The sequence below is a fragment of the Asterias amurensis genome, chromosome 21, assembly GCF_032118995.1.
Source record: "Asterias amurensis chromosome 21, ASM3211899v1".
Taxonomy (NCBI): Eukaryota; Metazoa; Echinodermata; class Asteroidea; order Forcipulatida; family Asteriidae; genus Asterias; species Asterias amurensis.
In genome coordinates this window covers 224,285-249,613 of record NC_092668.1, presented here as the reverse complement: position 1 = coordinate 249,613, position 25,329 = coordinate 224,285, and the positions used below count along the sequence as shown (strand labels likewise).

The window sequence follows — 25,329 nt, the reverse complement described above, 5'->3', positions numbered from 1 at the left end:
GGAAGAGTATGGTGTGGGTTCTTGGTTCAAATCCCGCCCGCGGCGTCTGGGTACAGCTCCCTGATGGCAGTAATGCAGTGTCAGGGACCAGTGTTTGTAAAATGATTGTTGGATTGAAAACAACATGTTTTGTTTGTTTTCCACTGAGACGTCCGATCAGTTCATTAGATTTACTGGCAGGCTGACAAACAAACTACGTAAAAACACCGCAATCAAGCCTTCAAAGACAATCTAGTTTATGCGCCTCAAACGAAGGCCACAGTTTGCACCCAATCCAACTCATTGCCGAGTCGACCCTTATAGACGCACAATCATTGACTTAACAAATGCAGACAGATATTCAACATATTCTAGAGATAACAACATCAACAGGGAAAAAGTTCCGAACTGTTTATTTGATCTAGTCTCCTGACGTCAATGTAAAGTAAAGTTACATCCTGATAATTACTTTTTGAAAACCAAAGAACCTTCTGTCCTTCGTTTCTAACTGCAGCTCTACCGTTTAACAGCTTTAATCCCGGTTTTAACCAGCCACGAAGGCCCAACACATACGCTGGATACCAGAGCAGGAATAAATGTCTCACTTTTTAATCTATAACATGAGGAGACTTAGTTAGAAGCGGGTTTGGGATTAATCAAGACCCGTTCCTTAATAACTAAGAAAACTCCACCTGGTGCAGTCTGAAGATATTAACCTTAATTTGGAACACTACACACCTCGAGGCCTATGGAAGATGGATGTTACATGCTGATAAAAAAGCCTTAATCAAATGAGGTCTTGAAGTACTGGACTGAGGTGAGGTGAGGTGAGGGGTAGGGATGCGGTCAAATAGCGGGCGGCGGGAACGAGCATGCTCATACCTTGGAGTAACGTTCAAGTTACAAAAGCTACCTACATCGTTGTCCAGTATCATTATAGACGCTGGTTACAACTTGTATGATAGTGGTACCCTGTGAAGACCAAGTAACCAAACTAAAACACATTAAAACAAAACGACTCCGTAAGGGAATTCTAAATACTTTGGTGCCCCATTTGTAGAGAGATAAGTGCAGGGACAAGGGAAATCACAACACAAAGAATACTTAACACGGATGCATTTTTGAGAGAGGGTGCTTAATAAAATAAAATGTCATAATGTGGACTCATTGTGATTGGCTCCCTTGCTCTCTTGTTGTTGTTTTTTTTTAATTGCAAGTTATCAATGTTCTATCTAGCTACTTTTTGTCCCAGCCCTGAAACACAGCTCATAAATGTCAGTTTATAGTCGGCTTGCTGGTCGTCAAACTTCTTACAAATTTGATTTATCATAGGATTTTAAATACTGTTAGTTGACACAAGCTTACACACCTACATACTTGAAAACACTGTAATTAATAACAACAAAACATGATGATATTGACCATACAGCTCCCGCAGGCAGAATGTAAACAATGTAACTGATGAAGTGAACAAAATAAAATTGCACCAATCTGACAGTAATCCTTAAAACTAAAAAGTAATAATAAAGTTTGTGCACACATTGGTCATAGTTGACATGTTGCGCGCGCGTTTTACCAATCCGCTGTTGAGAGTGGCACCGACGGCTGTTACATTTTCGGTTTGTAAAACGCCTCTTCCGTACTTTGAAACGAGCAGTTTAATATCCGGTGGGACGAAGAAATCAAACATTTATCGGTTCTATATCAGCAAATATAAATTTCATTTAACATAACCTTGTAAGACTTTGGCATGATAACGTCGCCCAACTTTTAATTGAACATTGGATTCTTCAGTGAAACTAGTTTAATGTTTTTTTTATTTCTTCGCAGACACTTCACCAACAAGAGCAGCTAATTCGACACATAATAATTCCAATCGTACATTGGGAAGGAATGACGTTTGACACTGTATCAACTTGGTACATGTAACAGCCGTAGGTTGCACGAGGCAGGTGCCTCGATACTCGCAGCCAATTTCCTGTGCAATCGCGGCCTGGAAAATCATCCACAAAACATTGAAATATGAGTTCAGAAATCACCATTTGGACCATCAAGAGAAAATTCACGAATTTAATAAGAGGAGTTTGGGGGAAACTAGAAGAGGAAGACACGCAGAGTTCAGTGTAAGATTGCCAAATATTGTCCAACGGCAATTCATGTGGGAGAGGCCAAGTTAACACCGATTGCAAGAGAATGCCCAAACATGCAATACTAGTACTTCAATCAAAATTAAGTAACGGCTGTAGCGGAAATCAGAATTAGATTGTTACAAGTGAATGTGGGGGAGGGAATTGCGACGTTGAGTTTTAGGTTTCTCTGTGGCGTGGCGGATTTATTGGGAAGGTGATAGTGAGAATTCAAGGTGTTGTAATGATGGATAATGTTGTCGCTTAAAATGTTCATTTTAAGCTTAAATTCACAGGGGGGATAGAGGAACATTGCGATTGTGATTACAGAGTGGAGCTGCTTACATATTGCAACGTTATTACCAGTAGAGTCGTGCATCCAAAGACAAGCTTTAGGCCAGATATCCTTTTACAATTTGAGTGGGATTTTATCTCTTGTAACACATTGATTTACTAAATTATCAACTTCTCTCCATCGCTCGTTATGTTAAGTAATTACTAGTAACTCGTGCATTTAACTTTCTCATTGACGTTTGTATATACTGATAGGACACCAAGTGATAGATACCACAACCACTTAGTATAACCAGAAGGGACGTTGTATAATTACAATAAAGCCGGCTGACCTTTGCCCCTATGTCCTCTTGGTGGATACTCAAATTTGCTTGATGTATTATCGTTACATTTAATCGTACAAAACCTGATCGAGTTGTTGCTCCTTTAACTATCTAGACCAGCTTGCTCTGATTCTTATTAAGGGTGGTTTCATACGTCGGTGACGGCGTGTTAAATATCAAAACCCACGTACAGTACATGTGACGATCCTCCTTGCCTACTCCTTGCAACAAGAAAATGACAACGTTTGCATGGGTAGCCAGAGGCAGAATGTTTCCGCTGTGTTTTGAAACTGGGTTATTTCGACAGGAGCAGCCCCTAGATTTAGTTCACCTCTTTTGACCAGAGCTCGGGAGATTGACGAGCCGACCCATAGAACGTGGCAGTTGACCCAGTAAACTATCCAAAGTGATATAATCTACATGTTGGCAGTGTTGATGGGGTGCTTTAACATGATATACTAATGGTTCCCAACGGTCTATCATCGTGAACTTAACATTTTATAAATTTGTCCTTACAAGACTGATAAATGGCCTATTGGGACATTTTAAGAACTGGTACGACGGGGAACCAGGCTTCTGTAGCTTCCTGCAAGAGCTGATTTGTTTTTCTTCTTTCCTTTTTTGACACGAATCCGACTTTCCTAACGTGTGTGACCGTCTCTTTAACTAATGTGTGACTGTCTCCTTAATTAATGTATGGTTGTCCTTCTAACTAATGTGTGACTGCCCCTTTAAGCAATGTGTGATTGTCTTTTCAACTAAAGTGTGGCTGTCTCTTTAACTAATGTATGACTGTCCTTGTAACTTGTATGTGACTGTCTCTTTAATTAATGCGTGACTGCCTTTTCAACTAAAAAGTGTAACTGTCTCTTTAACTAATGTGTGACTGCCTCTTTAAGACATTTGTGATATCTCTAGTTTGCAGCTTTAAATACCAAACGCACGCCTCTGGAAATTGGCGGCACGTCAAACAAGGAAGAACCTTAGCAATGTATAATAAATGGGCTGTTTTCATAACGGATCGCCAGAAACAAGAGTAATTAATAATGTTGAGGACTGATTACACTCTGCCCCCAAGTTGTGTATCACTCTCTTCCAATGATTATTTAAAAAAAATACCCTTTTAAAAGGAGGCCTAAGGATAGACAGCAAAAAGCAATTAGTGTATGATGCATGCAATACTATGAGTATAATTGCCCAGCCATATTCGCAGAATCTATACCACTTCCCTATATTAAAACTCACAGTTTATTGGCTATAATGTTACAGGGGGACGTTATTAACATTTCTGCTTTCGTTTGTTCTATCTTTGTGAAGTAGGTCGAACAGTCAGGTGATTTTTTTTGTGTTTTTGTGTCTTGCTTTCCTGTTCGTCAATGTTCATCATTTCTTATTTCTGGGATATCTACAATGGTAATAGTCATGATGTTGAATGACGTCAGTGGATTTTAACGCAATAGGTTCATATTACATAATGCCTGACTCACGAGTAATCTATGTATAGCTTGGTCTCAGGTCCCACTGGCCCCATTCTGTCTTAATTGTATGCGTTGAGAAGCCCCATTTATAATATTCAGACTATTCAAGCTACAGACAGCGGAATAAACTACAGTGTAACAATATACGTGAATTAATATATATAATTGTTCACTTGCTGATAGTATTTCACTTGCCTATTGTACGTAGACCCATGCAGGGGAATAACCGTAACTCTAGAATGAAATCTATAATGTGCCACCGAGGATGAAATTAAACACTAAGATACCATTCCGAAATAATATGCCTTTCAAATAGTGTTATTTAGGAAGTGCTAAAACTGGAGAATCCATACTGAATGTATGCACTGATTTCTTGACGCCCGAAGACTAGCTGCAGTGTGTGTTGTGTGAAAGAAAAGGATATCAACCTTAAGATAATGATATCCTTTTTGTTAAGCCGCCAAGGTGTCTCGATTCCAGAAAGTATAAATACATACTTCAGAAATAAGAGAATTATGATATGAGTGTTTAACAGTTTAGTTTTTGTTTTCATTATCCGAGTTTAACAATCGTGGGTAGAAACAATAGATCGTTCTTCAAATAACCACCAACTGGGACTGTACGTGTCACATTGGTGTTGATTGCATTGGGTTGTAGTTTAGCGACAAATATACATGGTTATGTAGAAGCTGTACGTCTACTCTATGTTTTCATCTATCCTCCTTCTATCGTAGTCAGCAAGGCTGGATAATGTAACGAATTGACTTCAACTGGTTAGGCTTTGGAAATAAATGATTTATTGCGGTTAAAAACAGGGACGGCTATGCTCAGCTGTTGAGTCTGGCAAGCATAATACAAATCAATTTCAGCTGATCGATTTCTTTGCACACTGTTAATGATTTCCGTTTCATTTCCTTGGACATTTGGAGAGCCTTCGAAAAATGTCGTTGTGCTTGTCTGGTATTGTTGCCATGTCAAAGGTCATACAAATATTATGCCAGGTTGTGTTACCATCGGATTCACCAATGAGCTTGCACGTATAGTTTACGTTAAAAGCACATGGTTTGGTTCAATTAATACATTACGTACATTAACCTATACGGCTAACCCACAAGAAGCAATATGTAACAACAAAAAAAGAAAAAAAGAAAGAAAATATATATATATTTTTTTTAATCACTGCAAGAAATGTAGTGTATTCTTGAAGCATTGAAACCCTTCAGCCGAAACCTAAGTTGGCAGAATTTACCCAGCTTAAAGTTCTTTTAAACAAGATCAGGACAAATCGGTATAAGAACATTGAAATGTAGAGTGTTACTGTTCAAACAGTTTGTCAAGTTAACCAATAATCAGAAGATAAAACAATACGCCAGATATAATATATGGAACCTGATAATTTCATTGGCACTTTATTGGTTATTTTGACCCAAAACTGTTAAAAAAAGGACTCTACAATTTGTGTATAGATGGATTGTTCTTGATCCGAACCTTGACTTGGCAACAGTATGCTTCATTTAAATTTCAATCTCAAAGATAAATCGTAAATTACTTTGAAGTTTGCCGTTGGACTTACATACAAACAAAACCAAAGTCTCACGGATTAAAATGTAGCAATAACGGACACAAAGTTTGTTACACTGGATGTGGTTGCTTAATTGAGCAAACACCTGCGCCATAACAAGTCCATCTCAAGCATTGTAGGATGTCCGGCAGTGTGAACAGAGTTTTACTCAAGACGGGGATATGTCTACATAAACACTACATATGTCACTTTAAGTGAAAGCAGACGACCCAGGGTACCACTTTCCCGATGAAGGTAGACGAAAGAAATTGCCGGAACAGTCCTCTTGTCATTCCATTAGGAGACTGTGGAGTCTTGGGAATTCTTCAAGATGCAGTAGAAAAAAGGGGGAATAAGTGAAGATAATCGAAACATAAAGATAATAAGAACATGTCTTGCGACGGGTATGATTTGCATGTTGGATGGTTAGTTGAGATCAATACATTCGAAGGAAACTCCCAGAGTGTATATAAAATGCAATCCAGTTGAAAACTAAGACATAATGTCCAGCATTCAACCTCAACAACAAAATATAATGCGTCGACAATTATTATTTAACACCAAATTAACCCTCAATTATTTCGTAATGAAGCGTCAAGCTTGAATATTCAACAGATTGTATTATAGTTTTGAAGCACATTAGTAAATTTTGACTTGTTATATATCCAGCATTATGCACAGCTACGACCCTTATGCCTCAATACACACTGACATTTTCCCTCTAGCAAATCCAATGAAGGCATATATAATTTCAGCACACAACTGCTACACTCCATCATCCTGCAAACCAAACTTCAATTCTACCCAGAAGGCAATATTGATTGGTCTCTACCCATCTATATTTAGTTTCTCCTTTGCCTTGCCGAGGTAGAAGTAGAAGGAATATCGCTCCGTCATCAGGCACATTGCAACCTCGGTGTTTCTTATGCTTTCTTTACGGATAGACTGGAGACACTATCCTAAAATAAACACTGCATCTCAGAAACCAAGTGGAGAGAGACCAATCTGTGCTTCTTAACAAAAATATCATGCGCCCAACTAATCGCCAAAAACGCACGGTACAAACAAACAATACCAAAAAAGCGTGTTGATGATAAAGTAATGAACAAATTCAAGAAACAACATTACCATGACATTCTGTTAATGTTTATAGCAAACTGTTAAAGGGGTTTAAAAATCTAGATCTTCCTACAGAGTGAAAATTAAATAATCCAACCCTTTGTTTTAGAAAATGTTTTGCGTCTGACCGCGATATTGAACTTTGACATTGAAAAAAGCGTCAAGGTGATCGACAGAAGAAATAACGTTAAGTTTACTAAGGAAAAAACTATTTTATGAAAACTTTATTTAGAGAAGCGTTACCTTTCTTTGTTATTGTATGTGACTATAAATTACTGTGATTAAAGTTTATCAAAGGTTGAAATTAAATCACTTTAAGTTAATCTTCTGGATTTCGAAAGCCTTGCCGTTTAATTTTTCCGCGAAGTGTAAAATTGTCTGAGTTGGGACGGATTAAATAATCCCATTAGTGCCTTCTTTGCAGCATACCGATACTGTTTGCAGTCCCAGAGTTGTCCCAAATGTCACTACAAATGAAAGTGTAATTCATCACAGCAGTAGAGGACACCATTGACCCACATATAACATTCCGCATCATGAATGGATGAATCCGAAGAGGTTGTGGTTTAAGATTTGGTGATGCCCGACTTGCTCTCTTTGGACTAACACATAAAGTGTTCATCAGGGCCTGGATGCATTAACATAGATTGATGACGTCATAATTAAGTTGCTGTTCTGTGGTGCAGTACGCTCTACTTGGTTAGATTATGTTCGCATTCTTAGATTGAGAATGCGGTTTCCTCGAAAACGAGTGTTGTTGGTGATCCACAAACAAAATAAACGGAGGAATGCTGGGAAATACTCGTTCCAAGGACCGCTTATTTAGTTCAATCAAAGAAATAAAGAGCAGTTATGGACTGTTGCATTGTGTAATATTAATGGTTTTTGTTATGTCTTGCAAATGAGATGTATGTAACGACGATTGCCAGATTTGAATAATTTATTCAATCATTTGTTGAAGCATTTTCTTTAATCATTACGAAAACAAAAAATACATGATAATTGTTTGGTCCAAGAAATGGGGGCATTGTGGCAATGATACCGTTGGAAACAATACAATGCAATAAATCAATCAATCACATTAAGTGTTTTTAGGTCGCTATTGTCTTCGAAATTACGTCCAACGATATAGTACAACAAAGCGTTATGGGTTTTCCGACTAGCTAGCCGGCCTATGCTTTACACTTGGCCGCATATACAAAGAAGATTTTATATGGGGGTTACTTATAACTTTTACTGCAATATTGATTGCTCATACTTTGTTCATGTTCCGCCGCAATAGCCGAGAAAAATGCAGGGCACAAGAATAGAGCGCCTGCTTTGACAAACCGGCGAGTTTCAACGTGTGTGCATGCCAATATTCAAGTAGCATTATTACACAACATGGTCCAAACATGTTTTCAACAGTAACATGGAGGGGGCCTATGGTAATACAAAATCACCCCAGAAAATTCAGTGTACTACATCTACTGAATAAGACAATAGACTGATACACCTCAATCACTGCGGTGCAGTAATTCGCTTAAGTGAGATGTTGGTCGGGTATGCATACATAACGCGACATTTTTGCTGTTCTCACAAAAACAAATTATGTTAAAAATAATCATATACAATGAATACAAATCCGGCCATACTGGTTTATGATTGATAGCTGACAATCTCCAATGAATTGTTGACAGACCTGTAATATAGCCAAGGGACTTATATAATAATCGGCTGCTGGAGAAGATGCTGTAATATAGGGATATACTGAGGGTTTTGATACCTCCGTTTATATCCTTTAGTCTGATGTATATCGCGGGATATTATTATGCAGTCCCTTAGGTTCTTTTCAACCGAGGCTGCCCTTAGGCGCCTTCACGTATACTTAACACTACGTGTAGAGTATCACATGTACGTTTCCTATGGCGTGCAAGGTATCCTTTGACAACACCACACGCAAAAACTAACTGGGAATAGCGCAGTTTGAGTGAATTTTCTTGGCAACTACGCCGTTGGAAATGATGATGAAGTTATGCATTGAGTTCTATGGCTTTGGTTGTGATATGCAAGGGCAATTTACTGGAGGTCGGGTGATTTTCATATACGCGCCTTTTTTCATCAGTGACAGGTATTCGCGGTTTTGTGCGGAGCTGTCTTTTTTTTAATTTCAGCAATTTGTAGTGTGAAAAAGGGAAGGCAGATTGGAAAAAGATTATAGTGATGCTGGATGCAGTTTGTGATCTGCATGGGACGATGATATAGTGTTTGATAAGACCAGAGCCATTCTAGTCATATTCCCTTCCTATAACTAACAGCAGCAAACACACCAATTTATGCTACCAAAAGGGGCCAGACTAATTGCTATTTTAACCTCATTCAAGCAAAAATAATGAACTGGAAAAACAAAATGGCTTTAAATGATAATGGTCCAATCTTAAACAGTGACAGGTGAACCGAAAGAGGGCTTCAACCCAAAGAAAACAGCCTCCTCTCCAAGTCGCTGGCTATATGATTCCCTTCAGTTAACGCTTCGATTCCCATGCGTAAATTTTGCTTAAATTTTTCAAAGCATGATTTTGGAGCCCCTGCAGCCCTTCTAACCTATTTTTGGTTACCATAGCAACCACTTCATTCCAACGGGTCAAATCAAATTCCACTCGGGGTAAACAAATAAATTGAGTCACGTGACAACCTGATGCGTTTAGCTTCTTTCTGCATATTGGATCAAGCTTTTATTTATGCTTCTTGTGCGAAATGTCAAAACTTAAAATGGCTCATATTTCAAAGTACTTTTATTTAATTTTATTTTATTTTTACGACGAAACTGTTATTTTGTTCTCTATAAAAGAAGACCAGTCTGCTAACCGCTTTGTTTGACATTGTATCCGTGTAATGAATAGACCATGTGAACTTTGTTTACAATAAGTGTGACCTTGTGCATTCTTCGGGTGTTCTGGCAGGCACAATACTACAATGGTCATATGGGCAAGTTGACATTTTGTGCCATAATTTCCACATAAATCCAATAATTATGAAAGTAAAAGCTGGACAAGTTTTCATATGTGTCCCCTTTCATCATATCAACAGTTGATAGGAATTAGACAGTGCAATCTCCATGATAAATATAATAGTTTATGGTTAATTCCATAAGGCTGTGTACAAATCATGCCTGCAGGAAGTCCAGGCTGTGGCTCTTTTGTAAACATGAAATGTCACATGTCACATCGTCTATACAAAGTAAAATACAAATCAGACGAAGCAATGTCATAAAAACAACAGATGATGTTTAACGAACCCATACAAGAACCTTTAGATTGTTAGTGAACTGTAAAAAAACAAAACATGTTGAATTATATAAATGTTTAAAAAGTTATTTTTGCCTTGAGTAAGAAGGTAGTTTTAGGTTGTTTCTTTTTCCGTTTTTGGTCGTCTATTCTGTTACAATTTTTTCAATATTAAGAGAGCTGACTGTCAATATATTATATTTATTCCTTTCCTTTAGATTGCTATCGTCGCAACTGTCGATGCTTTTCCGCTAACTTCATAGGACATGAAACTCAAATGGATTTGTATGTTCCCTCGATAGAAGAGGAATATAAAACAGCATACTATTATTTGTAGAGATACTATCTCAGCCCGTGTACTGCAGCTTTGAATAATGAATACGTTGAGCTGTGAACACAGTGTCGGCAACTCACGTCAACTTTGACGCACGTCAAGCAGTTGAATTCCAGTTGCATGCAATAATTAGAGTAAGTAACCCACCTGGCGACTCAGATTTCAAAATTTGGCTAAAAGGTTTGTCCATGGTCCCTCCCCCCCCCCCCCCCCAGCCTGGCGAACTGCCTCTCCATGTAGAAGCCTTTACGAACCGGCCACTGTCACGGTTGGTCCTCTTTTGAACATCCCTTGTCTATATGGAAAGGCTTGCAGTAACACCATGTAATGAATATCTCTAAATTAGTTCTGAAAAGAACCGTTGGTTACAACTCGACGTTTCGATGTGTATGTTCTACTTTTTTTTCAGAAGACGAAGAGAGAAAGGCTATAGGTTTACACAATCATTAACAAAACAACACTTAGAAGTCACGCTAGAAACAAGGCTACGGGTAATTACAGAATCAACCACGTAGTCTTGTTTGCAGTCGTCCTGGTAGACACGGGTGATCGATTGCAATGTCGGATAAGTTCACACGGATGTTTATAACATTGGAAGTGGGGGTGAAATTGCTTCAGTGAGTAGGCTGACTTTATGTTAATCCACGTATCATTTCCTTTCCTATCTCTTTGAATGTATCGATGCAAGATTGTTTGGTTATACAAGAACAACATCATTGTGAAAGCCCAATGTCAACATAGTCAATGCATTAGTGACACTCTCGAGGCCGGCACCAGACCGAAATATTATCTAAATGTTTCCACATGAGATGCGACTGTCTTCTCTGAAACGATTAACGAAGCATAACTAAATAGGAAAACATTTTTATTGAATTTCTTAATAACAAAAACAACGTTGCTAATTTTTCAAAAAGTAGGGTAAGAAGTGCACGGTAATGTTATCAAGAATAGCGTGAGAGTGGGTACCAACCGCGTCCCATGACCATGAGGGCGGTATTCAAACCAAAAACAAAATGGAAATTTTATAAAGTGGCATGTCTTTGGAGATCCTAGTTTGTCGACAAGCCTTTATTAAATTGTAATTTACGTGGGCACTTCTAACGAAATTGTGCAAGATTTTATCCACTATTTCCATAATGTTTATAGCAAGTTGGGTCTCATAGAAATGTTCTTTTTTTAGGTCAATATCAAAGTATGACCACACCACAATAATTTAGATCGGCGTTGCCTTACATTGAAAGTAATAAGATAACTCATACCGTGTGGTTTTATTAATTGGAAATAAACAGTAGATCCAATTAGCAGGTTGTCCAGCCAAACATAAAAGTGCATATTATGCGATCAATGCAAATTGTGTTCACGCTCTAATTCCCGACGTTATGCATAATGATCTGATTTATTCTCTGACATCGGGCAACGACCCGCTGTATAAATACACACCCTACCCAGTTTATCTTATAACGTACTTCAAACTGATCCGTGTTACAGAGTTGCTCATGTTCATTTATGAAGATTTACTTCGTTGGTAATTTTTCGGATGGTGAATCTGCCCTAATAAAAGGGTGATCGTAACATCCGTCTATTACATAAGTGTTTTTTTTTTTAGATGGACTGTACTTTTGACAGCTTTATTTATGCATGAACTATTGGAAAGTTAAAACTTGAAAATTATTTGAACTGCAATGGCACATGGTAAAGAAAACAAATATAGTAACAGTTTTGTTCAAATAATGATAATTGCTTTGTAAGGTGGCCACAAACTATTATACAAACAAACCAGGAAATAATGATGGTATAATCTCCTGGTAAAATGCTTCTCACGGGACCTAACAAGAGTAAAACATTGATCAAAGCTTTTTGGTAAACCACCACATACTATGTTGATTTTCCATTAAAGATCATCATACGTTGGACAAACAGACGGACTCCTTTAACTAGTCGCATCACAAAACATATCAGACTAATCATGCACAATATATTCCGGAATACATTTCTATAATTAAATCCACTGTAGTGGAAGACATTGGGTGGCAGATTAAACCACATCAAGACCTTGGCTACTTCTCAAAGACGTTATGTACAGAACTTGAATAGTTAATAAAAATGGTAATAAGAGCATGACGAATTAACATTGATGTTGACAATATTAACTCAGAGCTGTCTTCTGAAAAGTTGAGACTTTTGGTTGAGGGTTTAATTCTTAAACCTGTCAAATTCCTCACTGTCGTTTTATGAACAACTCAACATTGGACATGGTTCTAAAACATGGTGCAAAGGAGGGTGACATGGTTTCGGTAGGGCATTGTCTCCTTTGCATAATGTAGATTTAGGAAGACACACTCGTAGGAGACTCTGTCTCAGTAGACACAATCTCTGGACATTAAAGGCCAGTTTGGTCGGGGCACAGAATATTCCACCACACCGGTGTTAAACTATGTTTAACAGAAAATAAATTTCCAAAAGACAACATCTTTTCTAGACCGGTGTACTCTTCTTTAAATTTCCATATGCATAATGAGACTCAATCTTCCCGATACTTCATTAATATCATCAATCATCACTATCAACCTTAACGCACTGAAAGCGCCGCCAACGGTAATGTTACCCTTACTGTAGATAGTGCAAAGATCTTAAACCACAAGCCCGCCGCATCTTGTAGACAGGCTGAAGAGTTTATGCTTCACAGACCCTCAAGTCGTCACAGTTCACCACCAAACAAAAACCAATTATGTGAAGGATTCATTAATACAAGAGAAACATGAAGTTAAAACAAGAACATCGCACTAACTTAATTACGTTTAAACTTTATGTACCGTTAATAATAGACCTATACGCTTTAGAAAATAAACATATTGCGCCATGTGCACTGATGTATCATCACTTTAACAGTTGTGTGAAGATCAAAACAAAATTGCCTTCTTTTTCGACCACTGATTTGTGACGCAATTTTTGAGTACGAAGAAACATTAATTTAAAATACTAGTTTTCATCATCTCTGAAAACTGATCAGGCATTGTAAATGCTGAGATAAGACTAAACGTAATAAGGTGACGACATGTTATTACTGTTAACAACTTTGCAATATTGACGGGGTTCGAAAGGGTTCTTCTTTCAAGAATAGAGATAAATGTATAGTTGAGACGTTTGCTAAAAGATAACCAAACATTGTCTCTTCACAAGGTTGGTTGATGACGTACTTGTTGATAATGTTAGGCATCTGTGTTTCTTCGTGTTATAAATGAAGACATATCAAGGCTAAAGTCAGCTTAGAGTTAATAGAAGGTTACATCATTGATTCTAAAAGGGGTTATGTACTAGGTTCCTTAAGGTCTCCACAACAAAGTTGTCAAATAGCTGTCTCTCGCACAGTGGAAACTTAGCCTTGGAGTTTTAATATCATATTTACCGGTCTACGTGACGTCAAAATTGGCAATTAGAGCGTGCAATTCAACCTCAATAATTTACAGGGTAGTTTAGACCAGACTTGGCCAACCATTTTGCATATTTTATTGGGTTCTCAGACAAATTATGTGCAACATGATCTAGATAATTGCACAGCATTGTATATGGGGCCGGGTGTGGAGGATACTGATGTCATCGTGTTTAATGTGCTATGTTGTAATTTGCATGGAGGATTTTTCAACTCAAGAAGCAGTATACATTTTCTTCTAGTGCAAAGAGAGTTGTTTTGCTTTCAATCGTGTCTTATTATCGTGCTTTTCTTTTTGGATAACAAAATGTTTGGTTTCGTAACAACACATCAGATGTTGTATTACGTTCGAGGATGTGTCGCTCGTACTATAAGTACAGCACCGTCACTCTGTACAACTGTTAATAGCTTATTCAGAAACTACGAATTAAATGTCACATAATAATCAGAGACATTTTAAAAGTTATGGAGCAGCCATTTCGTATTTGAAGACGAGACTGTATAATGATACCATTCGGACTCGCATTATTCACAACCTCGAACCCAGCCCCTCGCTCGTATCCAGGACTGACTTAAGATTGATCTGTGGCCAGTGTACAAATCGATGTTATTCCTGGACTGGCTCAGCACTGTAAAAGTCAAGGTTTGAAAGTCTCAAGTATGTCTGTTCACACTGCACATACCCCTGCTTTTAAGAATGATAACCTATGTCACAAGCAGCCACACAGCTATGACATTGTCACGATGTGACAGCAAATTTAAGATACCAACAAATTTCCAGATTCGAAGACTCATCATTTTAGAGAAAACAAAACACTCTACTAGTGCTGCATTAATTCGCACAAAGTATGAAAGACTATCAACATAAAGTAAACACGCATTATCATGCTTCAATGAAGTAAATAATACAATATTACAAAACTCCCATTTTGTGTGTTCTTCGGTATCACACTTTATACAGTCACAAACTAAACAGCTTTGAAACATAATGTGTTAATAAGTGAAACTTATCCGTCAAGTCCGTGTTAATCGCTTTATAATATTAATCATTATGAATAACATTGGATTAAATAAAACTAGCACGGGTTCGCCGGTCGGTGTAATACATGTACCAGGATGAAGGAAGCTGTACCTAAAGGCATACTAAACGCATAATGTTCTGCCATCCTACACCAGATCGTTTAGGCAACATGTTTTCAAAAGAAACAAACCTTATGCACTGAAGGTTACATCAAACGGCAGATCGTGGTATCACAACACGTTGGTGATCATACGAGAAAAGGGAAACCCAGCTTGTTTTCTAGCCCGGAGTAGTAACGAAACCTAATCAATATTGCTTCTAGGGACTGTGTCTACTGCGCAATGTGTTGGAGGCAGCAGACACTATTTGTGTCATATGTTTCCCAACATCAGCTTGTAGATACCTATCCAACGCGCCCATGAATGAGGTAGCTCAATGTAACAACGTGTGGTTCTGTTTTCTCCTTTGTTTTCTTTTTCTTTTTTCATAAGGACAAAGCAATGGCTTTCACTGAATTTGAAATTGTCAAGTTATTTCTTAAATGAACTGGGAGCAATTATTTACTCAAAGGGAAACAAAATCAGACAAGTTCGGCATGTGAACTATAAGAGCGAGACATATATAGTCTGCTCCCTTTCATGGTTCATTACTGTTAATCTTATACGGGTACACAGGGTACCATATAAAGATGTCCAACAGTCTCGTGCAGATGGAACCAAAGAGTCTTTAGAACTACAAAGAACAAATCATTCCCAAGCATAACGATGTGTACTCGGAGATCAGCAGAAATTCGTAGTGGTTTGTGGGATACGCTCCGGGTTGTTTGCAGTCTAAATAACTCATTCACATGTAATCAAGATTGCTTTAGTCCATTGGGGGAAAACGCGACCAAAGATCACACTGACCTAGCGAGTACATCTTAGGCCCAGCTTAATCTTATGATTGGCTATGGCTTAGACCGTTGCCTAGGGGGATACTGTGTCATGATGAAGTTATATATCAGTAGCCGTAGCCATCCAGTCCAGACTTCATTGCTGATTGGTATACATACTAATTCATCAGAGTACCAATTAGGCACCTGTATATTGCGACGGGGGTTTTGGACACCAATGTAAAAATGTATAAACCCCTGACGCCTACACTCTACAGTAGCATAACGGTGTAATTTATAAAGTGTCTGATCATCAGGACTTGGGAAATCGAGGTGCTTGAATGAACACGCTTACCGTAGTATGCTTGAATGAACATGCTTATCGCAGGATGCCCTTGGAGTGTTGCTAATGGAAATGTGGTAATCTTATTACGAAACTATCCGCATGGATGATGCCCACAATTAAATGTAAAAACAATAGATCTGATTGAACTTGCAAACTTGCTTGAGTGACTACATCTCCTGACTTGATGAGATTAATTGCAGAATTAAAATAGGTTTTGATTACCAATGGTTTGGGACACAGTTAATGTAGAAAGACGCCATATATAAACTAGGGCTCGGACAAGCGTCGTAACATTGTATTATGTCTTGAAGTGATCTGACGGGTCTTGAAGTCATCATGTCTTGAAGTTGACATGCCATTAACAATGTGAATAAAGTAACATTAGGTTTGCCAAAGCATAAGGTTTAGAATTGGAGTTTGGATTTGATGTACTTATTTGTAAATTCATTAGATACAGTACCGGTAGCCAATCTTTGGAGCCCATTCTATGACATTCATTCAAGCCATGGCACATACTGAAACACAATTCTAAAACTACCCGGAAGTCTGTTTTTGTCTGCTGTCAGCACGTTTGGATAGAAGAAACAAAGCTTTCAGCATCGGCAACTTAATCTCATACCCTTACCCTACGTCATACTTGATGTTTCCTTTAATAACATAAACCAACTCGTCTGTCATGACTTCGCGAATGTGACTTCTGGTACTTCACACAACCCACTCGACTTCCTTCTAGTCTTCCCCTCAAGACTCCAGACAATTATTAACGTCAAGGTATCCCGGACAAATAGGTATACTCCTGTCGTATGCAGAGCAAATTAGTAATGTGAGCCTGTTTTTGGCTGGCCTGATAATGTTGACATGCAAATAGTTAGCGTTAAAGCATCTAAAAATTCCAGAACTCGTAAGCAGATTGTGTGTTGTTTTTAATTGCAGAGTGAAAGTGAATTTGTTTTCTTCTTTTTTTCTTAAAACTGTAAATCCTGTTGCAATTTCGTTGTTGTTTTTATCGTATAATTGACTAATACTTTTAATAAATCACTGGCACACAAATCCCCCACTTCATAGGTACTTGCTCTCCGAATCAACTATGTACAACTCATCCTTAAATTTGTGTGTACGTCCCTTTAATGCACATTGTAAGAAGACAAGTAGCCATTTGAAACCATTTTAATTTGAATAGCTCTTCAGAATAGTACTTGATTGTCTATGGGGTGATTCAAACATCACACTCTGTTTCTGACTTCAATTTTAAACACAAATCTCTAAACTGTATTCGTTGCTTGCCTATCGTCCAGTCTCAGGCCAATTCAAGTGACGTCTTGTTTTTGCAAAACAAAACCGCCTCTTCCACACAAACAAATCTCCTTGGCTTTAGATAATAACTAGTTCATAATTGCTTTCAAAACAACCTTTAGTTTGTTATAGGTGAATGAAACATGAAAGAGACAAACAAAACAGGCTTTCAATCTTACTATCAATCATTAACTGGAATCTAACTGGACCAATTAAATGTAGATATTAATAATTAACCACTTGTTATTTTGGTGAGCCATTCCGTGACAGAAGAATCCATTTATTTTGTGGATAGCGTCAGAGCTGAAGTTGCACGCACGCATGACTAGTGTTACACAGGCAAGTTCATTCACACTGGAGATACCATTTTGCAGCCATTTTGATTTTCCTTATTTCAAATGCAAGAGCCCCAAAACAAGAGAGGATGACGTGAAATGGTCCTTTAAACGAAGTTGATGAACATGATCGAGACGTTATTTGAATTGTTGCCAGTCATCTTTAACAAGTTTCCCATGTTTAATGCGTTTAGATATTCTCAAACTAACTGGACTCTAGCCCAATTTCATAGAGCTGCTTACATAAGTACAAAAATAGCTTAGCACAACAATAATAATGCTGACCAGATAATGGTCACCGCCGGCCAAACGTATTGATCGCATGTACAATATGTGAGTAGTATACTTGTGTATGCTTAGCAGGAAAAATGTTAAAATAATTTTTCTATTCAAGCTATTCTATGAATTACTTTTAGTCCCTAGAAATAACTAAATTCGCCAAACGGTGTGGCTAGCAGCTTCTATCCACTTATACGGAAAATCAAATATTGGTTAAAACCGTTATAACATTTTAAATTTCCAACAACATGTTATGATATAATCATATTATTTCTTGTAAGCGGACTACACCAAATAACCAGCCCTTTAAATGACTAATGACAGTATAAGATCACTTTAGCATCGCAACTGTTGAACCAAGCAACCACGGTGTCAATCGCTTGTTGACTTTCCTCTTGTAGAAGTAGGAAATGCAGCCTGGCAGTGATTAACTATGACAACACAAACCAACTCGACATTTTGGGCGTTTTGTTACCTGTCACTTTGTTATTTTTTTTTTCTTGAAACTTGTTCTGATGAGGTAGGTAAACATGTCGACTGCTCTTTGTAATTAATGAACAGCCTTGTTAATAATGTCTTGCAATAAATACAAACACAAAGGGTTTTTTTTTTTTTTAACCAATCCAAATTTCTTAACCAGTAAAGGAATGGTAAGAAGAAGAACAATACATAAACAAAAAAGTAAAAAAAGTTGCGACAACATTTCTTAAATTGTTTGAGCAAAGACAAAGTGACTGGATCCGTACTTGAACCAAAGACCTCCCGATTAACGTACCGGTGGCGTTATCCAATTATTGGGCTTCTCTTTCCAAGTTGCATGTAAAAGTTGCCTCATATGAAAAAGCCATAATATCTTTTATAATAATTGATTCTATTCACCAGTCCATCGTTGATATAAGATTATTGTTATTCATTGCAACTATTGAAAACTAACTATCATTTTGCATCAAGAATTCTATCGATCCCAGGAGTAACCTGTGAATCTTTAAGCGATAGTCAATTATCCATCGGCTTCCGGTTAATTAGTATAACGGATTTAGCTCAATCCGTCTTCGTCATAAGAAAACAGAAACCCCGGTAAATCTTCAATTCAGACATGGGATAAACTGTCGCGGTCTTATCTTATTCGTTTCGCATTTAAAAATCAATCCCTTGAATTCTAAGATAGTTCATATGCGCATACTAGAGCCAACTGACTTTGAGTCAATCTCTACACCAGAACATCAAGTGCATTTTGAGAGCCCAGGCGAGCTCCAAACACAGCGAGTTATTCCGTGTGTGGTGATCCCGATGTCAATTAATTGAATTAACTAAACGGAGGGGATGTAAATGAAGTGAGATGCATAGTCTCAGCTTCGTTCCGGCTCTGGTTACATGCTGAGTGAGTTCCACCGCTCAAATTAATTACCACAAACTTTAGAATTAGAGGAATACACGACAAAGTAATTTGTCATTGCGTATAGCGCTGTGTCGATTAAAGATAATGCACGACGTAACGGAGATACGATAAGTTGACGAATTATAACAGAAACTCACTTATACTTATAGGACAAGGTGTCCCCATAGAATAGTTATAATTAGATGTTTGAATTTTACTCTAAACTGGAATTATTATTAAATCACGGTAGTTGATCTAAAACCAAATAAATCTCAGTTTTAAAATAATGCCGTTGGTTTTACCCATGATTTAGTATTTCACAACTGTTGCTAGTCTTGAAAGATGGAATTGTAGAATATTAAATGAGCTGTTTGCTGACTGTTCATAGACCAAATTGACCTTGTAGTCAAAAGTGCGTAAGGGTTTTTAATGGCCGCACGTATCCAACAATACGAGGTCTATTCAAAGGGATGGAATGAGGTTAATGAATTACAATATGGTTCCACTTTATTGATATAATGCATCGTTAGTTAAAGCAGATAGGGGAACAGACTGTGTTTATCCAAGGTTGCATTTGGTTGCTTTCGGGTACAAATGAAAACACCCAAATATGTACATATTTAAAGAAAAACGCCTACAGTAGCCGTCATTATAAACTAGATTCAGGTTAAATCAGGTACCAGAGTATTAAATCTGCTTAGCAAGAACATGTCACGAGTCTTGTTTTACATAAACTCGTTATCAGCTGACTGGTCTTATTTGTTTAGCAAAATTTAGAATTTGGTTACCAATAAATCTTGTTCTGCTTAACTGCAATGATTCCAAACGGAGACTGGATACACCTCCGCAGAAACACCTCTCAAATCGATGTATGTTGTATTAAAGCCGTTATGCGTACAGAGCAGCATACCGACATTGAGTATACCGTTATACACGTTGGCATGGCTACATACAATCATAAATTTCTTATTAACATGAGGTTTTGCCCAGGGTTGCTAAATAATTATACACGTCCCTGCCGAGTTAAATAATATAAATAAATAATTGGTTTTAGGCCTCAAGTTGTTCCCCTTAAAGTGCATAATATTATTGTATGTATTGTGTGGAATGTGAGGTTGACTAATCCTGGTTATTATGTTATAAAAGTAGACTATTTTGGTCAAAATTATTGTGGATTATCATGTTTGTATTTGATAAGGTCGACCTTCATCGATAGATGTATAATGTAAAACCAATCGCAGTGACCTTGCGTGTTGCCTTCAGCGATGGATTTAGGATTTATTTTTAAGTCGGCTACGAACGAGACAATTTCTCAAAATGAAGTCACAACATACGAGGGATAAATACACATTTGTATTGTAGACGTATTTACATAGCTGTGTTGGTTGTTGACAGACAATCAACTTGTAAACTTGATTGACATTGAGATAATTAACAAGTTGGTGTGTATAATTAAACAGTTTTTGCTTGAATAATGGACGCTAGTATTTCATGTATTATTAACGTTCTATAACTGTATAATGCTGCCTTGGTCAAAGTACTGCTTATTGTGGTAACACAATCAATGCACAAACAAAATTTGCATCAGTACTTTATGTCGTAGTGACATAGCTGTATGTATTTTATGTACATTCGGTTAAACTGATTCTATCCACTGAATTCATAAGATTCATAAATTCTACTTTTTCAACGGGAACTTATTTCACACATTCTACATATATTACTAACGTGGTTATAAATTATATAAAAGTGCTTTCCTTAATACATAATATTGATACCTTTAAAATAAACTAGTCGGCTACAGAGTATATATTTTTATCATTGTCAAATTATTTATAATACAAAAAGCAAAGACAGAAGGCAATGAGAATACGAATTATGAATAAAACCTGTGTATCGTGTCCTTCACATGCTCACGTTTCAGTAAAGTATCAGTGATTTAACAAATTCGGGGGGGGGGGATTTGTTGGTTTACGCAGGCAGGACTAGAACCCAAACCTATTCTCACTTGAGATAATACCTATTCTTGTGAAATAATAGTTACCTCAAAGCCAAAACTCAACACGGCGGTTTGACAGGATATACAATCTTATGCGCAACATACAATCTTAGAAGAGGAGTTAACAATAATGAGAAATGACGTCTTAAACGAACAAATGTTATTCGCTGTGCGAGACGTGAAGGCTACATGAGGCAATCAGAATTGAATGTTATGTCTCTAATAGCCACTGTAGACATTAATTAGACACTATTAACGTGAGGATGTGAGGATCCGGTCTTCAGTGACTAGTAATGACCGGTTTGGGTACAAGGCCGTTGTTAATGGATCAAGTAAGAAGGCGAGGTCCATTAATAGCGTCCAGACCCCTTAACGAAACGTTGCTATGATGTGATTAAAGACTCTGTGCTACTGTTGCTTCAAACAAACAAAAAGACTTTTAAAAAGACTTTTAAAAACGATTTAAAAAAATTGCTCCAATAACGTAACGAGTTCAAACAAATTATTGCTAAGGCTTAGGCTAACGCTACGGCTACGGCTTTGCAACAAAAAACACCTTTATGAAAGTATGCCTTTGCAGTTAGCGGTTCCGTATATAGCCGCAGCCAAATCGTTCAAATCAGATACGACTTTTTGTCAAAAACTAAAATGTTAATTATGCCGCAAATGAACTATAAAAAAACAGAAACATCTCGTCTGACATAACCTAAACAAATTCCAGAAAAGACGAGTTTAGTTTCTGCTATTTCCGAGCATGAAATCGAGCGATGGTTTACCTTTCATAAATGCAGCAAGTGGAAAAAATGCAGGGTCGTCAAAATCAGGGTTGAATGGGTAAGTCAGTTCTTGTTTGCAATTCCATACAGCACATGCGTTTACATTACTACGGTCAGAACTAGTACTAGGCAAGTTTAACCAAATGAATTTTATAAATGATTGATGGAGCGAAGGCAAGGGTCTCCGCCGAGGGGATGGATACAATCTCGTTGCAGGAAGAAAGACTAGAAATTAATGGAGTTTCGGTCAGTCGGGGATCAGTGAATAGAAGGGTCGGTTTGAATCAAAAACAGTTCCTGATTTGCGTCATCTCATGGTACCCCCTGGTCAGAATGTATTAAGTTCCCACTCCTGTTATGGAATGAGGAGAAGGAGGAGGGGGGGGGGGGGGGGGCTTCTTCTTGTGTAGGGTACCAATTAGGATTAGAGCATATTTGCTTTCAAAATGGCAGTTGTGGGATTAAAATATAGAATTGACTGTTATGAACTGCGGGAGCTCAAGAAGTTCTTGCTAAAAGTGGACACAACGCCCTCAAAGGTACGAACAGTTGTGACTGATTGTGGGCTTACGATACGATAAGTATTTGAGTTACTTTGTTTCACTAGATTGTTATGATGTTGGTATGTTAGTTAGCAGACAGACTTCAGTCTCCTTGTTTATTTTTCAAACTCAAGTATATGGTTGCGACATACGTTAGCTGCCACCATTAAACCATGCAAATGATTCCGAAGACACTTGTTGAATTGAACAATAAAGATGAACAGATTTCAACTTCCCCGGTCGTAGCCAATGTAACTCCATATAACACACTTATAATGAAGGCCTACATGCAGGGATTGGTCGGTATAACCTGCTTGTAATATCTCGCTACCCTAGACATGTTTGGATGGATGCAAATTTCCTGAACATATGTAAATGAGGTCTGAGTATACTCCGTATGACGCCTGAATGGTTGCCGAGCTCCAAAGATGACTTTTCCGATAGCGGCAAATACAGGGTTTGTGTAAACCGTAAAAGAAAGCTAATATACACAACTTGTGATCTATGATGTAGGCCCCAGGCGCATCTATGAGTTAAATTTGTCCCAGTCGAGAATTTTTGGACGTCATCTATGGAGAGCGGAAGGCTCTTGAAAGGCGGATGTGCACGAGGCGAGAGGGTCAGCTGACAACCAGGTAAATGTACGCAAAGACACGCTAGGGAAATGCTGCGATTTCCGCAAGTAGTACATTGGAATCACGAGGCACATGCTGATTACCACTAAGGCACACAGTGGCGCTAACATGGAGATACCAACGTGCAATGGTGCAAATCAGCACGTTAGTACAGGAAGAAAAGGGCGGTGACCTAATCATTAGCAGGATATTACGATATGGAATGGGGCTGGTGCCGAACTATTGATGTATTCCTTTTGAAACCGTATCAGTTTTCAAATTTAGCACTTATTCTTACATTAAGAGTTATGAGAGAATGCTTTACTGGGACGCACAAAACCTAGAGTCCAGTATTGCTAGAGTCACTTGAACTCGTGATATGAAAACACTTTGCTACTCCGATTGGCTCAAAATGTGCGTATTATTCAGCGAAATGACATCAACATGAAACAGCAGCTGCTGATTACGTAAAGCTCTGATGATGTGATTTTATACGGTACGGCATGAAATTCAACCCAAGATTATCAAGTTTCATCCAATGAGATTCCTTTAACTGTCTTGGGCATTTATTCATTGTTCATAGCCTTCTATTATCATCGGATAACCGTACAAAACCGATATTAAACAACTTTCCAAAGTATGGCTTATCATTGTTGACAATGCGTCTTACAATTTTGTTTAAGGGATGTTGATGTTTCTAAAACCCTTGTTTCCCTACTCTCTTAAGTACAAGAAAACGGGATGTACACTAGTATACCCCATTATCCAAAACAACAAACATGCTATTTCGAATCTGGATTAAGTAAGCAGGTGGATGTGCCGTTGTTCGTATGGGTTGAAATGTGGTGAGAATCAGAGGAACATTGACTGATCGAGAGCGTAGGCCTCGAGCGGGCACGACAGTGAACTGTCCCATTCATCCAAAAAAACTATCACTTGATTACGTAAAGATTACCTGTTTATTTATTTATTTCAACGCTTACTCATTCAGGCAAAGACAACATTTTATACCAGTTTTTTGGTAGGAAAACGAGGTGGTTTTTATTTTTAAATTACTCGAAAGTAACCGCATGTGCAAGCTTTAAATCTCATTTGAAAACATTATTTTGTGTAGTTGCCATCTTTGAAAATAGCAACAGGCCCACTCTGTATCTGCATTATGAGTGTCTTTCTAGAGTAATATGGCGCATTACGACTGACAACTGATGTGTTTCTTCTTCTTATTATTATTATTAGGACTATAGGCAATTACCAGGGTTTCAAATATTAAATTATAATAATAATAGAGTTGTAGCGCACATATCCATAACTTAAGTGCTCAAGGCATTGCAACAAAGAGTGACACTTACAGGGACAGGTGTTTAAGTTTATGAATTATGATACCCTTTTTAGCAGCCATTTGTAGGGATTACAATGGGCTGAGGTACAACATGGAATCATAGTGAGTCTCTTTCCACGTGGAAGTGATCACATCAACATGAATATGAGGAAATTTTCAATCCTCCGCCTGATTGAATGTCCCCATCGCAATTTATTAACATAAACTGATCCTGTTTACAACTTCACCATTTTGTCAAGCTACAGTAAGCGTTTCCTCATATTTCTCCTGATGAGGAAGCCATAGCTGAGAATCCAAAGAGAGATTGGAGTCCATCAGGGAATGTTAAACCTAACCCAGGTTCCTCATAACCCGTTCACCTGAGTGAATTCCAGTGCGTCAACGGCCCACGGCACTGCTTTCGGAGATACAGCTGCTCCTATCCCAAATGCTCCCAAGCGCTACTCGTCTTTTTCGTCTTCGTTTTATCCTCTTTCTTTAGCCTGAGAAACACAAGACGAATTCTTCTTTTGGCGAGCTCTCTGAAGGGACATCCCAAGGATTCCTTTTCAATTTATAAACCGATCAATTATTCTTTTGTGGAAGCTTCTCAGTGTTGCAGTTTACTGAGGCTCGGTGGACTGCAA

At 37.9% G+C, this 25,329-nt stretch overlaps 1 protein-coding gene across 1 annotated transcript in view; it reads right to left on the bottom strand.

Moving 5' to 3' along the window:
* LOC139953312 (synaptotagmin-15-like) overlaps positions 1-25,329 on the bottom strand; it is a 60,804-nt gene that overhangs the window by 15,444 nt on the left and 20,031 nt on the right. The window lies entirely within an intron of this gene.